Source organism: Brassica napus, chromosome A7, assembly GCF_020379485.1.
Source record: "Brassica napus cultivar Da-Ae chromosome A7, Da-Ae, whole genome shotgun sequence".
Classification (NCBI taxonomy): domain Eukaryota; kingdom Viridiplantae; phylum Streptophyta; class Magnoliopsida; order Brassicales; family Brassicaceae; genus Brassica; species Brassica napus.
Genome location: NC_063440.1, coordinates 1471657 through 1487077, shown reverse-complemented (window position 1 = coordinate 1487077; position 15421 = coordinate 1471657). Strand labels below are relative to the sequence as shown.

General features: G+C 32.7%; 1 long non-coding RNA gene across 1 annotated transcript; it reads right to left on the bottom strand.

The window, feature by feature from the left end:
* Positions 1-283: 283 nt before the first annotated feature.
* On the bottom strand, positions 284-2911 carry LOC125576080. Its single transcript, XR_007314596.1, has 2 exons — positions 895-2911; positions 284-574 (listed from the first exon to the last, which is right to left on the bottom strand). It is a non-coding gene; the product is annotated as an uncharacterized LOC125576080 (long non-coding RNA).
* Positions 2912-15421: the final 12510 nt, after the last annotated feature.

The following is a 15421-nucleotide window of genomic DNA, read 5'->3' as shown; positions in this document are numbered from 1 at the left end:
GGAAATAGTTTTATAAGATTGGTTTTACATTCATATGGTTTTGAACAGAAAACAATAAAACTTAAAACTTTAGATAAGGGGTGCTGGAATGCTTATTTGTGGGATAAATTTATCTGGAATGCATCATTCCATTGAATACCATGAAATATTTACCAGTTAGCATAAAAACCTTTTTAAACCAATTCCATACATTCTAATTTTGGAATGGAACAAAAGAACAAATCCTTTGTAAATCTATTCTTTTTATTTCCTGCAAAAATTGTTCATGAATGAATGGGATGAGTGGAATTAACTAGTTTCAGTTTTTATTCTATTTTGTCTGTCATTCCATTTTTAGTATTCCAAATTTTTTAATTCCTTTCATCCCGTACATTCCATTTAATAACAACCAGTTACAGCCAAGGACATTTGCGATTGGACTTGCATTCTTCTAGGGTTTTGAAACATTGACCATCGCCCACTGGATCCCTCTTACAGCACCAACAATTCACTCCATAACAAATGTAAGGGACACATTTTGGAGGAAGAATTATCTTGCTCGAACTCTCTATTTCTCCAGCATCCAATTGTGTAACTACACATTTGCCAATCGTTAACAATGACAAAAAAATAAAGAGACAATTGGTATAGATGCAACAACAAGGTGATGGTTTAGTGGTAGATGAATTTCTAGGAGCGAAGTAATCCGGGTTCGAAAATACTTCATTACACTTCATCTTGTGATTATGTAGATATGAGATCATGCTTTAGGTTTTATTTGAATACCTGGAGAGAGAATCCATATATGGGATTTACCTCTCCTTAAAATTAGTGTAAGCCTTTCCACAGGCTCGAATTTTTCCAAATTAATCGAAAAGAAGGCAATTGATAACATATGAAGAAACATATACGTACACTGATGCAAAGCATAAAGGGAGAACATGAATAGGTATATGAAAGTTGTCTTTGAAATCATTTTTGTTTGGCTTTAGATGATCTTATAATGTATTTCTCTCTTTGTTTATTTTATTTGTAAACAGTATGTGATGTTTGGTTTATTGTCAATTCGCCATACATATATAGTGTTCTGACTTGCAGTTAAAAATCTTCACATATTTAATGATCATCTTAAAGAGGTAAAATATAATATAATAAAATAGGAAAAATAATATTATCAATATTAGCTCAATTGTCATATATCATCTATATTTAGTGTTATACTGAAATAAAATAAATTTTCTTGCATGTATTGTCATTTATATAATCTTAAGGAAATTATTATTTTTCAACAGTAAATTACCTACTTAGAACTAGTTTTTCTAATAAGAAAGTTAAGTGTCATTCAATGTTAGTAAATGTTAGTCATACTTAGAACTACATTAATTTTTCTAATAAGAAAAATAAGTGTCATTCAATGTTTTTTTATATTATTCAAACTTAGGACTACGTTAGTTGCAGTAAAATACAAAAGAGGGAGGTAAGAAAAAAATAACGTATCTGGGTGTCATTCAATGTTATTCATTTGATATTTGTCAAGCGTCGTATATATCATCTATTTTTTCTTTTTGAAAATCAACATAAAAACTTAAACTAACGAAAACGAAAGATACCATAAATTCATTTTTTAAATGCCATAAATAATGCAAGATTCTTAAAGCATACAAGATTTTCAAGTATTAATGGAGAAAACCGCCATAAAAACTTTAAACTTTCAAATTAAAGCCAAAAATACTCCAACTTTCAAATGTTAGTCATTTTAACTCTCATTTTTGGCTGACTAGACCATTTTAAAAACCTGTAAAGTCAACTGTTAAACTTGTAAACATCTGTTATCTCGCTCAACGACAACGTTTTAAGAAATGATTAAACATTAATGAAATAATGCGGTTTTACATCTGTAACCATTTAAATCATCTTCTATTTCCCGAAACCTAAATTTTCTAATTCTCTAATCTCTCAATCTTCTAATCTCTAAAACCCAGATTCATTGATAATGCAAACGATGGCTAGGACGATGAGGTTACTTCGGGTTCGTCGTAGTAAGAGATCTTAAATGAAAAGTATTAGGGAATCTACGATTGAACAACAAAATCAAGTCGGTGAAAAAGATGATAATGAAGATGATAGTGAGACTAATGAGAATGATAATAAGGCTGAGAATAATGGTATTGGTGTTGAAGAAGAATTTTTAATTAGTATTTAAAACAACACCGTTTAGCAAGTTAACAGACATTTACGGTTTAATAGTTGATTTTCCGAGTTTCTAAATGACCCAGTAAAAAAAATAAGAGTTAAAATGATCAACATTTAAAATTTGGAGAATTTTTTGGTACAAACACAAGCTGAAAGTTTTTTTGGGTTTAATTTTAAAGTTCAGAGTTTTATTGGCAGTTTTCTCGGTATTAATGATATATGAATTTAAAACACACTGAGTTTTCAGAATTGAAGTTACAGTCTTACAGAATCGAACTAAACATTTTTTGGGATGTTAGTTGGTTCTCAATTTTACTAGATGAACTAAATCAGGAACTGAACTCAATTTAATTTGTTTTGGATATTAAATGGTTAACTTATTACTAATAGGTTTACATAAAAATGATGGTTTAGACAATTGTAAGTCTGTTACAAAAAAAAAAAGAAGAAGAAAAAAAGACAGTTGTAGGTCATAAAGAAGAAATAACATCTCATCTAGGCCGTCGAGAGAAACAAGTCCGTCTACCTCAGTTGGTAGAGTGCAAGGCTCTTAAACTTGTGGTTGTGTGTTCAAGGCCCACTGTGGGTTTTTCATCTTTTTCTATATTAGAGGATACAAAAGAGAAAAATATCCGTTGAAATTTATTTACATAGGGAGGACAGTCTCACCATTTTATTCCAAAAACACTACAAGAAAACATCGGTATACTGAGGGAAAAAATCGTCGGTATGTCGTCGGAATAACGCTATTCCGAAGACATACCGACGAAAAAAGTCCTCGGAAATATCTCCTCGGAAATTCATATTTCCTCGGAATTCCGTCGGAAATTTCCGACGGAATTCCGAGGAAACAAAATTCCGAGGAAACTCCGAGGACACAAAGTTCGTCGGAAGGTTCCTCGGAATATACCGAGGGAATTCCGATGGTCAAATCCTCGGAAGTTTCGACGAAATAATCCTCGGAATGTTAATCAGAAAATTCCGAGGAACGCCATTCCCTCGGAAAATTCCGAGGAACTTATGTCCCTCGGAATTTTCCGAGGAACTTTCCTCCCTCGGAAAATTCCGAGGAACTTATGTCCCTCGGAATTTTCCGAGGAACTCCATTCCCTCGGAATTTCGAAAAAAATTATTTTTTAAAAAAATTTATTTTTTTAAATTCGAAAATTTAAAATTAAAATTAAAATTGAATAAAACATAAAACATTAAAACATAATATTCAAAGTTAAATAAAAAATTCCGAGTTTTTGGTAAAAAAAAAAAAAAACTACGGGTCTTGAATGTTCGGGAACACCTCGTTCGGGTACATCCTCTTCATCATCTCCATCATCTGCTCGTTCAGCCTCTTCTGGGTCTCATAGCCCGCCTGTTGAGCTTCCATCTGGGTCTCCAACGCAGATATCCGATCATCCTTGTCCTTCAGCTGAGCCGTAAGAACTTCTGGATCAACATATGGCGGTGGTGCATAAGGAGCAGCCGACCGGGAGCGACGACCCAAACCGACCAAACGTCCCTTCTTCTTTGGAACCGACTGAAATATAAATAACCAAATTTAGATAATATAAATTGATGATAAAATAAAAATCAAGAAATAAATAAATTGAACTTAAAAAAAAAAAAACTTACCGATTCAACGATTTCGTTGATTCGAACCCGGGACAAGTTGGTCGAAGCCGTCGAATCGTCATCATCGGTTTGAAGCTGAGACACTTCGTCATACACCTGAGTTTGGACCAGGTCGACCACGTCCCTCACAAGACCATCATTAGGGCGAGATCATTAGGGCGAGATCATCAACCGGCTCGCCCTCATTTTCTTCCGCCTTGAAAAAAAATAAATTAAACAAACATTAGAAATTTAAAAAAAATGCACAAAAAATAAAATTCCGAAACTTAAATAATTGAAGAAAAAGCGGTTGAACTTACCATGCGATCCGCGAGAGTGGCAATAGATTGGGCACCTAAGTTATGCTTGTAGATGCCCTTCCCTTTACGGTCGCTCCTGCGGTTGTTGGAGTTGGTGGAAGAAGTTTCTTTCGTCTCTTCCTTATCCCAATGCTCACACAACTCCTTCCAGACCGTGTCGTTCATCGACTTTGGGACCTTTTAATTAAAAAAAAAAAGTTTAATAATTTAAAAAATAGTTTAATAAATTAAAAATTGTTATTAAATTAAAAACTACCTTGTTTACTTCCCACTTCTTCTTCCACTCGTACATCTGATTCCCATAGTTGTCCATAACTTTATGGACAAAATGGTTATAGATAGAGAGCGTATCATCGGAATTCCAGTTGAATTCTTGTTGAAATAGTTTAAAAATAGTTTTTAAGCACAAAAATATAAATAGTTTAATAATTACAAAAAAAGTTTTAATAAATAAAAAATAGTTTAATAAATATAGAAAATAGTTTAATAATTACAAAAAAAAAAATTTAATAAATAAAAAATAGTTTAATAATTAAAAAAATAGTTTTAATAATATTTAAAAAGTTTAATAAATATAGAAAATAGTTTAATAATCACAAAAAATAATTTTAATAAATAAAAAATATAAGTAAAAAATTTGAATACTTACCGCAAACTGACGAAACCACAGATGCTGCTTCTCGGGAGGGAAGTGAGTGAAAGTCGGATGTCCCTTGTCGAGGGCAGAGTACATCATACGGTTGATCCATGCGCTGATCCCGTTCCCGGATCGGTTGAACCTAATAAAAAGAACAAATTATTAATAATCAATCAAATTTTAAGGAAAAAAATAAAAGTTTAATTATCATGTTTGACCATGTCCATGTGGATACTCAGTGAGATAGGGAAGATGGTCACGACCGGGCTGTCGAACCAACTGCGCAACACTCATCACTCCCGGAGGACCCGGAGGAGCAGGAGCGGGTGCAGCATCGGGAGCGGGAGCAGCAGGAGCGGGTAATGGAGAGGGAGATGTATGGTAGGAGCTGTGGGGCGAAACGGAATCCTGAACATGGCTGGACGAACCCCGAGACTGGCTCCCCATACCACCCCGGCTACGACGCTGGCGAGGCCGGGTCTGATCATCATTAGACCTGTAAATTAAAAAAAAACATATTTAAAAATTAGTTCTAATAATTTTAATTAAAAAAAACAGTTTAAATAAAAAATAGTTAAAAAAAATAGTTTTTAATCACAAAATATAAATAGTTTAATAATTAACAAAAAAAGTTTTAATAAATAAAAAATAGTTTAAAAATTAAAAAAATAGTTTAAATAAATCCCAAAAACAGTTAATAATTACAAAAAATAGTTTTAAAAATATTTAAAATGTTTAATAATTACAAAAAATAGTTTTCATAATATTTAAAATGTTTAATAAATATAGAAATTTATATTTTATATATAAAATACATAAAACGTTTTATAACCACAAAAAATGATTTTAAATATTATATATATGATTTTTAATCTTAAAAAAGTTTTATAGATTTTAAAAATGTTTAATAAATATATAAATGAATTTAAAATGCAAAAAATAGATTTTATATACAAAAAAACGTTTTCAATATATATATATAATTACATATTCGATTTTTATAACCACAAAATTAATAAAAACTAAAAAAAAAAAATTCAAATCAAGTGAAATACATGATCAAACTCGTTTTTACACAATTCTACCATTCACCCTAACAAAATCTATAAATCTCATTCCAAAATCATCAAATCTACTTAAAAACCATACAAATCTAACCTAAGAGAGGGGGATAGGGTTCATACATGATGCAAGGACTGAAATTGAGGAGGATTAGGGCGGATTCGCCGGAAATCGTCGAGAGAAACGGGAGGAGACGGCGGAAATCGCGAGAGAGAAGAGAGAGTGCGGCGGAGAGAAATGGGGAAGAAAGGTCGGGCTCGACCTAATAAAATGAGGTGTCCGACGGAAATTATCCGTCGGAATTTCCTCGAAAATATTTAATATATCCGTCGGAATTTCCTCGGAAATCATTAATTCAATTTTCGCGAAATATTTGGCGGCTTGGTTTACCCGGTTAAATGAAAATATTCCGAGGAACCAGGTTTCCTCGGAAAACCCTCGGTAATTACCGAGGAAATTCTGAGGAACCAGGGTTTCGGGTTTCAAAACATCGATTATTTTCGCCGTATTTCATTTCTTATACAATTATAATGCATACCATTGAGGATTCTTTGTATAGATGATCATAAACCATGAAATAACAAAATTTCAAAAATAATTGTACGTATTCCCTTTACCGTTTGTTAAAGTGTATAAGTGTTTCTTTTATGTTGTGTGGTTTTCGTTCATGCAATCGTAAAAGTGTTTGTTATTGGGTAAAACACCAAAGTTTGAGTTCATAATCTGGTTAAGACACTTAATGAAGGTTATATACGTGTTATTCAATCCGCAAAACGTTGTTTTCGGTTTAAAACCCCTAGTTCCTCGGAATTTCCTCGGAATTTTCCGAGGGAATTCCGAGGAAAAGGAATGTATAATCAAATCCCTAAATAGACAAGATCTATTCCGAGGAAATTCCGAGGAAAACCTATCTGCCCTCAGAATTTCCTCGGTATTTATATTTAAAAAAAAAAAAAGGTCGACGCTAGTCTGTTTCCGAGTCGTCATCACCAGATGAATCTGAATCTGGATCTTGGTGAAACTCTCCAATCACTGGTTCATCCTCTACGTGAACGGCGGCTTCCTCTCCGAAGACGGTTAAATCGACTACAAGGCCAACTCCACCTAAATCTTCTGCTGCACTTAAGTTGCCGGATGTGGTTGGTTGTAGTGGGTCTTCCAGCTCAGAACTTCCCTGAACTCGGCCTCTCGGGTTGAGTCTTGTAACAGTAACCCATGGATCATCTCTGTTCCTTACCCGGGGGTACTTGATATAACAAACCTGATCGGCCTAAGAAGCAAGAATGAAAGGATCATAATATTGCAGCTTCCGTATCGAATTTACTGATGTAACACCAAATGCATCTGTTCTCACACCTCGATCTGGAGTGTTGTCGTGCCAATCACAATAGAAAACAGTACAGCGCAATCCAACCATGCCCAAATACTTGATTTCCAAAATCTCATGTATGTGTCCGTAGTATACATCATCTCCTGATGCAGAACAAACACCAGCATCATAAGTCGTACTCGAACGTCTTCTCTTCTGAGTTGTGAATGCATATCCTCGAGTACAAAATCTCGGATATGACTTCACAACAAAGTTTGGTCCAACGACCATCTCGCGTATCCAATCGTCAAATGTTTCACCTCTGGCCAAACCAGCACTCACATAAGTAAACATCCATCTACCAAATTCTCTCTGCTTCATTTCTTCTAGTTCGTCCTCTGTGGCGTATCTATATTCGAACCGCTTTTCTGCCATAAAAATCCTCTCATATTGAAGAACATCTTCGCAGTTGGTGAGTAAATATGTTTGCAAATGACTGCGCTCCTGATCAGTAAGTCGACGGTCCTTTGGTTTTCCGCTAAGTCGTCCAACGTCTGTGAAAATGTCTGGAACCTTCCAATGATATGTTGCCCGTTCGCCTCTATCATCATGCCGAGCAGGTCTTCTGTTTTTGGTCTGAACTTCTGCTGGAAAGTAGTACTCGGCAAAGTTTGAAGTTTCTTCATTGATCATCTGTGCGACTATAGAACCTTCCACCCTACTTAAATTTTTCACCATCTTCTTCAAATGGAACATATACCGCTCATACAGATACATCCATCTATACTGCACAGGACCACCAAGTTCCAATTCTCTTACCAGGTGAATAACAAGATGCTCCATAACATCAAAAAATGAGGGAGGAAATATCTTCTCAAGGTTGCACTGAATCACAGCTATGTTAGTCTTCAAATTTTCAATACCTTCAAGAGTCACTGATCTTGTGCATAAATCGCGGAAGAAACCACTTATCCCTGCAATTGCTTCATGAACATTTCGTGGTAATAGCTCCTTGAAGGCAAACGGAAGGAGGCGCTGCATCATTACATGGCAATCGTGGCTTTTCAAGCCAGTAAACTTTCATTCCTTTCTGTCGATACAGTTACGCAAATTAGATGCGTAATCGTCTGGAAATTCCACATCGTTTCAAATCCAATCAAAGAATGCATCCTTTCCCGCTGCATCAAGTCGGTATATGGGAAAAAGGAGCCCTACCATTCTCATCAACATGAAGTTCTGAACGAGCACATATATCGACTAAATCCAGTCTTGACTTCAAATTATCCTTTGTTTTACCATGAACATTAAGGATCGTGTTCATGAGATTGTCAAAAAAGTTCTTCTCAATATGCATGACATCTAACTTATGCCTTAGTAGATGATCCTCCCAATATGGCAGATCCCAAAAAATACTTTTTTTGTGCCAGTTATGTAGGTCTCCAACACCATCTACCGGAAAACGCTCATGTCCACCGACGTCTGGCGTCCTTTCTGCACCAAAATCTCTAAGTTGTGTCTTCAAATCTTTCCCACGAATTTCCGGAGGTGGACTGTCAAACACCCTCTTGTTCTTCGTAAACAAATTCCTACTTCTACGATATGGATGATCTGGTGGTAGAAATCTCCTGTGACAGTCAAACCAACACGTTTTCCTTCCGTGTTTTAGTTTGAAAGCATCAGTGTTATCTTGACAATATGGACATGATAGCCTTCCATGCGTTGTTCATCCAGATAACATACCATATGCTGGAAAATCACTTATTGTCCACATTAGTACTGCCCGCATTTGAAAGTTTTCTTTATACGAAACATCGTATGTTTCAGCACCTTGAGCCCATAGTTGTTGCAACTCATATATTAGTGGCTGAAGAAACACATCAAGTGATCTCTTAGGATGCTCTGGTCCGGGAACGAGAATCGAGAGAAACAAAAACTCTCGTCGCAAGCACAAGTTTGGGGGTAGGTTGTATGGTGTAAGAATGACTGGCCATAGAGAATACTGTCTTCCACTCTTGCCAAACGGGCTGAAACCATCAGTACATAATCCAAGGTAGACATTTCTTCTCTCATACGCAAAGTCGGGATACTTTGATTGGAAATGCTTCCACGCTTTTGCATCTGAAGGATGTCTGATCTCACCATCTGTTGAGTGCTCCGCATGCCATCTCATTGGTTGCGCTGTGCGTTCAGACAGATACAACCTCTGCAACCTTTCCGTCAAAGGCAAATACCACATCCTTTTATATGGCACTGGAACTCTTCCACTCGTATCTTTATAACGAGGCTTCCCACAAAATTTGCATGAAACCCGCTGTTCATCCGCCCTCCAATAAATCATGCAGTTGTCTCTGCATACATCTATTACCTGATACGATAAACCAAGACCAGCTACGAGTTTCTGAACCTCGTAGTATGAGCCAGGAGCTACATTATCTTCGGGTAGAATACCTTTTACATAATCAGCAATCGCATCCACACAGTCTTCAGCCAAATTATAATCCGTCTTAATGCCCATCAATCTTGTAGCAGATGATAAAGCTGAATGACCATCTCTGCAACCTTCGTACAATGGTTGCTTTCCAGCATCCAACATATCATAAAATCTCCTAGCTTCGGCATTGGGTAAATCTTCCCCTCTAAAATGATCATTTACCATCTGCTCAGTACCTACACCGTAATCTACATCCGTTCTAATTGGATCTTCTAATCTAACCGCTGGCTGAGGTTCGCTAGTACTACCATGTTCATAATCAGTTTCCCCATGATGATACCAAATTTTGTATCTTCGTGTAAACCCACTCAAATATAGATGAGTCCAAACATCCCACTGTTTAATAACTTTTTTATTTTTACAATTAGAGCAAGGACATCTTAACATACATGTTTTTGCTTCCGGTTGTCGGTGAACTAACCCCATGAATTCGGTTATACCTTGTTGGTATTCTTCCGTAAGCAATCTCGTGTTCGGATCCAAATGAGGTCGATCGATCCAAGAACGAAAATAATTTGAAGAAGACATGTTTTTTATGAATCAAATTCGTGTGTAATGAGAGTGAGAGGGAGGATGAAGATATGGAGTGAATGAAGAGGAAGAGGGGTGCTTGTATTTATAGTTGAAATCCTGCCGACAGACCGAGGAAATTCCGACGGAATTCCGATGCAAACGGCTAGTTCGTCGGAATTTCCTCAGAATTTTTAAAATCCCCCAACGGCTCTCTAACGTCTATAATATTTCCTCGGAATTCATCGGTTTTTTTCAAGGAATACAATTTTCCTCGGTATTCCGTAAGAATATTCCGACGGAATGGAATTTCCTCGGAATTCCGTCGGTATATTCCGAGGAAATTCCGAGGAAACCAAATTTTGTGTTTCCTCGGAATTTCCTCGGAAATTCCTCGGTATATTCCGAGGAATTCATTTTCAGTCAGAACGTCCGTCAGAATACCGCTGTTTTCTTGTAGTGAACCAAAAGTAGATACCCAAAATAAGTTTGTCTAAACCAACAAAGAAACCTCTTCCAAGAAAAAACAAGAGATCAAATGTACGTATCATCCAGTGAAATCTCCTCTTCTTCATTCATCTGCTTCATTTTCTGCACACACCATAAACATATTGTTAATTCTTACACCAGAGACAAAAGAAGAGAGCTTTTAAGTGTACAAAAATCCAAAGAGAACAAAGATTACGTACAGTAAGGAAAGTGTGGGGGTTAAGGAAGCTGGAAGATCCTAAGATAACTTCTCTGTCAAGCTTTTCTGTAAGTTTGTGGCAAGCCCTTAAGTGCAACATCCCAAAAATGTATCACAGACTAAACTGATTGATGATTCCTAAATCTGGTATACAAGTATTCACAGTACTTCAGATATTGTTGCCCCTCCTACTATAAAGACGAAAATTCGCTGTCCCTTTTTCTTGAATGCACTAGATGTTCGTCCAAGAACCGAGTCACTGAAACATACAGAGAGCTTAAATCTCGGTATGATATAAGTCAATGTTGATTACACCATATCATCCATAACATCCTTATTATCCTTGTATAAAATTTGTTACTTTTTGTCGTCTGTCATGCAGTTTTTAGAGTTGGCTTGATATAAACTGGTAACAGATTCAAGTTCTCAGAATACAAAGTGAAAAAAAGGAATGGAGTTACCTGAAATATCCATCATCAGAAATATGGCGTCTTGCCCAACTTGGTGTTCGTCTTGAATGAGGCAACACTGGACTCGCTGATAGAGATTGAGGGCTAGAGTAGAAGAGTGGCGTAACACCCACATTTTCCATACAAAATAATAAATAACAATCTCTGAAATTTTCATTTATTACTTTTCATAAGTTACTTCAACGCCATAAATCTAATAGTAAAATAAACACCCAGAAACACCGAACCAATACAAATCAGTCATGCTCGTTAGTGTCATCTGAAAGTGGGAAAGAATGAGGAATGAGAAACAGGAGAGTCACTCAATGAAATATGTGATGATAAACCGCAAACCACTGACTCAGTACATATCACTACGACTATGTAGGCCTAACTCTAACATGAAACAAATACGGTATCCAGTACACCTCACAGAGTAACAATAAATGTTTAATGCACTAGACAACTACAATCAATGTGCTAGTATTACATAGCCATTCTCTTCACCATGCATTCCTCTTAAGGATATATACACGTACAAAGCGCCGTTAGAGTTATCATGCATACCTGCGCGATGTTTACATAACAGCGCGATGTTTACATAATTCCATTCTCTTCACAAGTCTATACTAATAAAAGAGACCTTTTGAGGCTCCATAGAGTGTCTACATAAGCAAAAAACACTTTTTCCGAAAGATGACACGTGGCATAAAATATAGTTTTACTCTATACTAATAAAAGAGACCTTTTGAGGCTCCATAGAGCGTCCACATAAGCAAAAAAAACTTCTCCCGAAAGATGACACGTGGCATAAAATATAGTTTTACATTTTAATATTACTAATTTTCGAAAATTATAAATAATATGAAAACATTCAACATAAAAAAATGAAAAAACTACATTAAACATATGTAAGATTACCATTTTTCACTTGAAAAAAGACGGCTTATCTCCATAATGTAACATTACCGTTTTATAAAAAAAAAGACAAAAAATATTATATATAATTTCGAAAATAATAAATATATGTAAACATACAACATAAAAATGGAAATACTACATTAAACATATGTAAGATTACCATTTTACATTTTTATTTTAAAAAATAATATGTAAACATACAACATAAAAAATGGAAAAACAACATTAAACATATGTAAGATTACCATTTTTCACTAAAAAAACGTCTTATCTCCATAATGTAACATTACTATTTTGTAAAAAAAAAACATTATATATAATTTCGAAAATAATAAATAATATGTAAACATACAACATAAAAATGGAAATACTACATTAAACATATGTAAGATTACCATTTTACATTTAAAAATAACAATAATATGTAAACGCACAACATAAAAAAAGGAAAAACTACATTAAACATATGTAAGATTATCATTTTTCACTAAAAAAAAGGGCTTATCTCCATAATGTAATATTACCATTTTATAAAAAAATAAAAAAAAACATAAATATAACTATTTGACTATTTGTCCAAGTTCTTCTATTAAACATTGCCGTTTTACATTAAAAATGAAAAATACATTAAGATTTAAACATATATCTTAAAATATAAAATATAGATATTAACAAAATATAAAGTTTAAGAAAGAGAAATACACAATATATAGAAAAATAAATAATAAGTAAATATTATAAATATATAAATCTATACTAATAAAAGAGACCTTTTGAGGCTCCATAGAGCGTCCACATAAGCAAAAAAAACTTCTTCCGAAAGATGACACGTGACATAAAATATAGCTTTATATTTTAATATTACTAATTTTCGAAAATTATAAATAATATGCAAACATACAACATAAAAAATGAAAAAACTACATTAAACATATGTAAGATTACCATTTTTCACTTGAAAAAAAGACGGCTTATCTCTAAAATGTAACATTACCGTTTTATAAAAAAAAGTAAAAAAACATTATATATAATTTCAAAAATAATAAATATATGTAAACATACAACATAAAAATGGAAATACTACATTAAACATATGTAAGATTACTATTTTACATTTTTATTTTAAAAAAAATATGTAAACATACAACATAAAAAATGGAAAAACAACATTAAACATATGTAAGATTACCATTTTTCACTAAAAAAAGACGGCTTATCTCCATAATGTAACATTACTATTTTGTAAAAAAAACATTATATAAAATTTCGAAAATAATAAATAATATGTAAATATAAAACATAAAAAAATAGAAATACTACATTAAACATATGTAAGATTACCATTTTACATTTAAAAATAACAATTATATGTAAACATACAACATAAAAAAATGGAAAAACTACATTAAAGATATTTAAGATTACCATTTTTCACTAAAAAAAACGGCTTATCTCCATAATGTAACATTACCATTTTATAAAAAAAAAAAACATAAATATAACTATTTGACTATTTGTCCAAGTTCTTCTATTAAACATTGCCGTTTTACATTAAAAATAGAAAAATACATTAAGATTTAAACATATATCTTAAAATATAAAATATAGATATTAACAAAATATAAAGTATAAGAAAGAAAAATACACAATATATAGAAAAATAAATAATAAGTAAATATTATAAATATATAAATATACGAATTATATATACAATAATTAGTAAATGCATAATTTTTAAAAAATGGAAAGAGTACATTAAATAAAATGTACATCTATCTTAAAATGGTAGTAAATTATATAAAAATGGAAATACCACATTAAACAAAAAAAAAATATAGTTTTACATCAAGAAAGTCTCTATAAAACTCATTATTCCATCAACATCAACCTCACACTATCAAGGAAAACTTCAAAGCACTCGAGCAAAAAAATGGTTCAACCATCAACTCTTGCCATCCCAAAAACCTTTAATGACCTTGAAGGAGATTTTTTATAACAACGAATTTTTTGTTAGGTGGATTCATTGTTGGGAAACCCGCAACTTCCAAAAGCCAAACTTATTCATGGGAATTGAATTGCTTTTCATAGACTCAAAGATATTCTTACAAATTAAAATTAATCTAATCTATAATTTTATTGTTAATATTCATACTAACTCTTTCATGATCAAACAATTACAGTTAATAACCATTCAAGCGTTTATCCCGAAACATTTCCTTCCTCGCCGAATCAGGTATTGGTTCATGTTTGTTTAGTATTGTTTTTCATTGTTGGGAAACCCGCAACTTCCAAAAGCCAAACTTATTCATGGAAATTGAATTGCTTTTCATAGACTCAAAAATATTCTTACAAATTTAAATTAATCTAATCCATAATTTTATTGTTAATATTCATACTAATTCTTTCATGATCAAACCATTACAGTTAATAATCATTCAAGCGTTTATCCCGAAACACTTCCTTCCTCGCCGAATCAGGTATTGGTTCATGTTGGTTTAGTACTGTTTTTGGTTTATTAACCGGTTTAGGATGGTCCTATTGTAAATATAATTTAAGTTGGTTTAGCATATATTATGCTTATAATACCTTAAATTAAATAATAGTAATATTATGCTTAAAATATAATTTTAGAGGGTTTTCAAATATAGTTTACAGAACATTATAGGTGATGAATTTAATTTATTAAATTCATTTATTACTTAAAACTAAGTTTTTTAAAAAACATACTGAGTTATAAATATCAATTATGGATTGGTGAGTATAACATGAAGACAAAACTATAAATATTTGATTTTCAAGATAAAAAATTCAGCTTTTATTCAGTTACTCAATATATAATATCTTGAATTATTTTTTAAAAAATATACATAATTTATATATATAGATTAATCTTCCAAACTTAAACTATTATATTATATATGAATGATGTTTTTAAATAAAAATAATTTCTGATTTAAAAAAAATAAAAACAACAAATAGTTATTTTCAAATAATGGAAGTAATTTACATTATACTATCATTTAACAAGTATTAGATATGTTTTGATATATCATTATTTTCTATATCCAGAAAACAATAAATTGTTAAACATCAATATTATCTAGGTTAAGTATACGAACAACACAAATTCAAACATCAAAAAATATTTACATAAACATTATAATACAATAATTTAATCAAAAAATACAATTCAAAAAAACAATATTCAAAAGAATAGTTATATACTTAATATTTGAAAATCAAAGGTATTTTTGCTA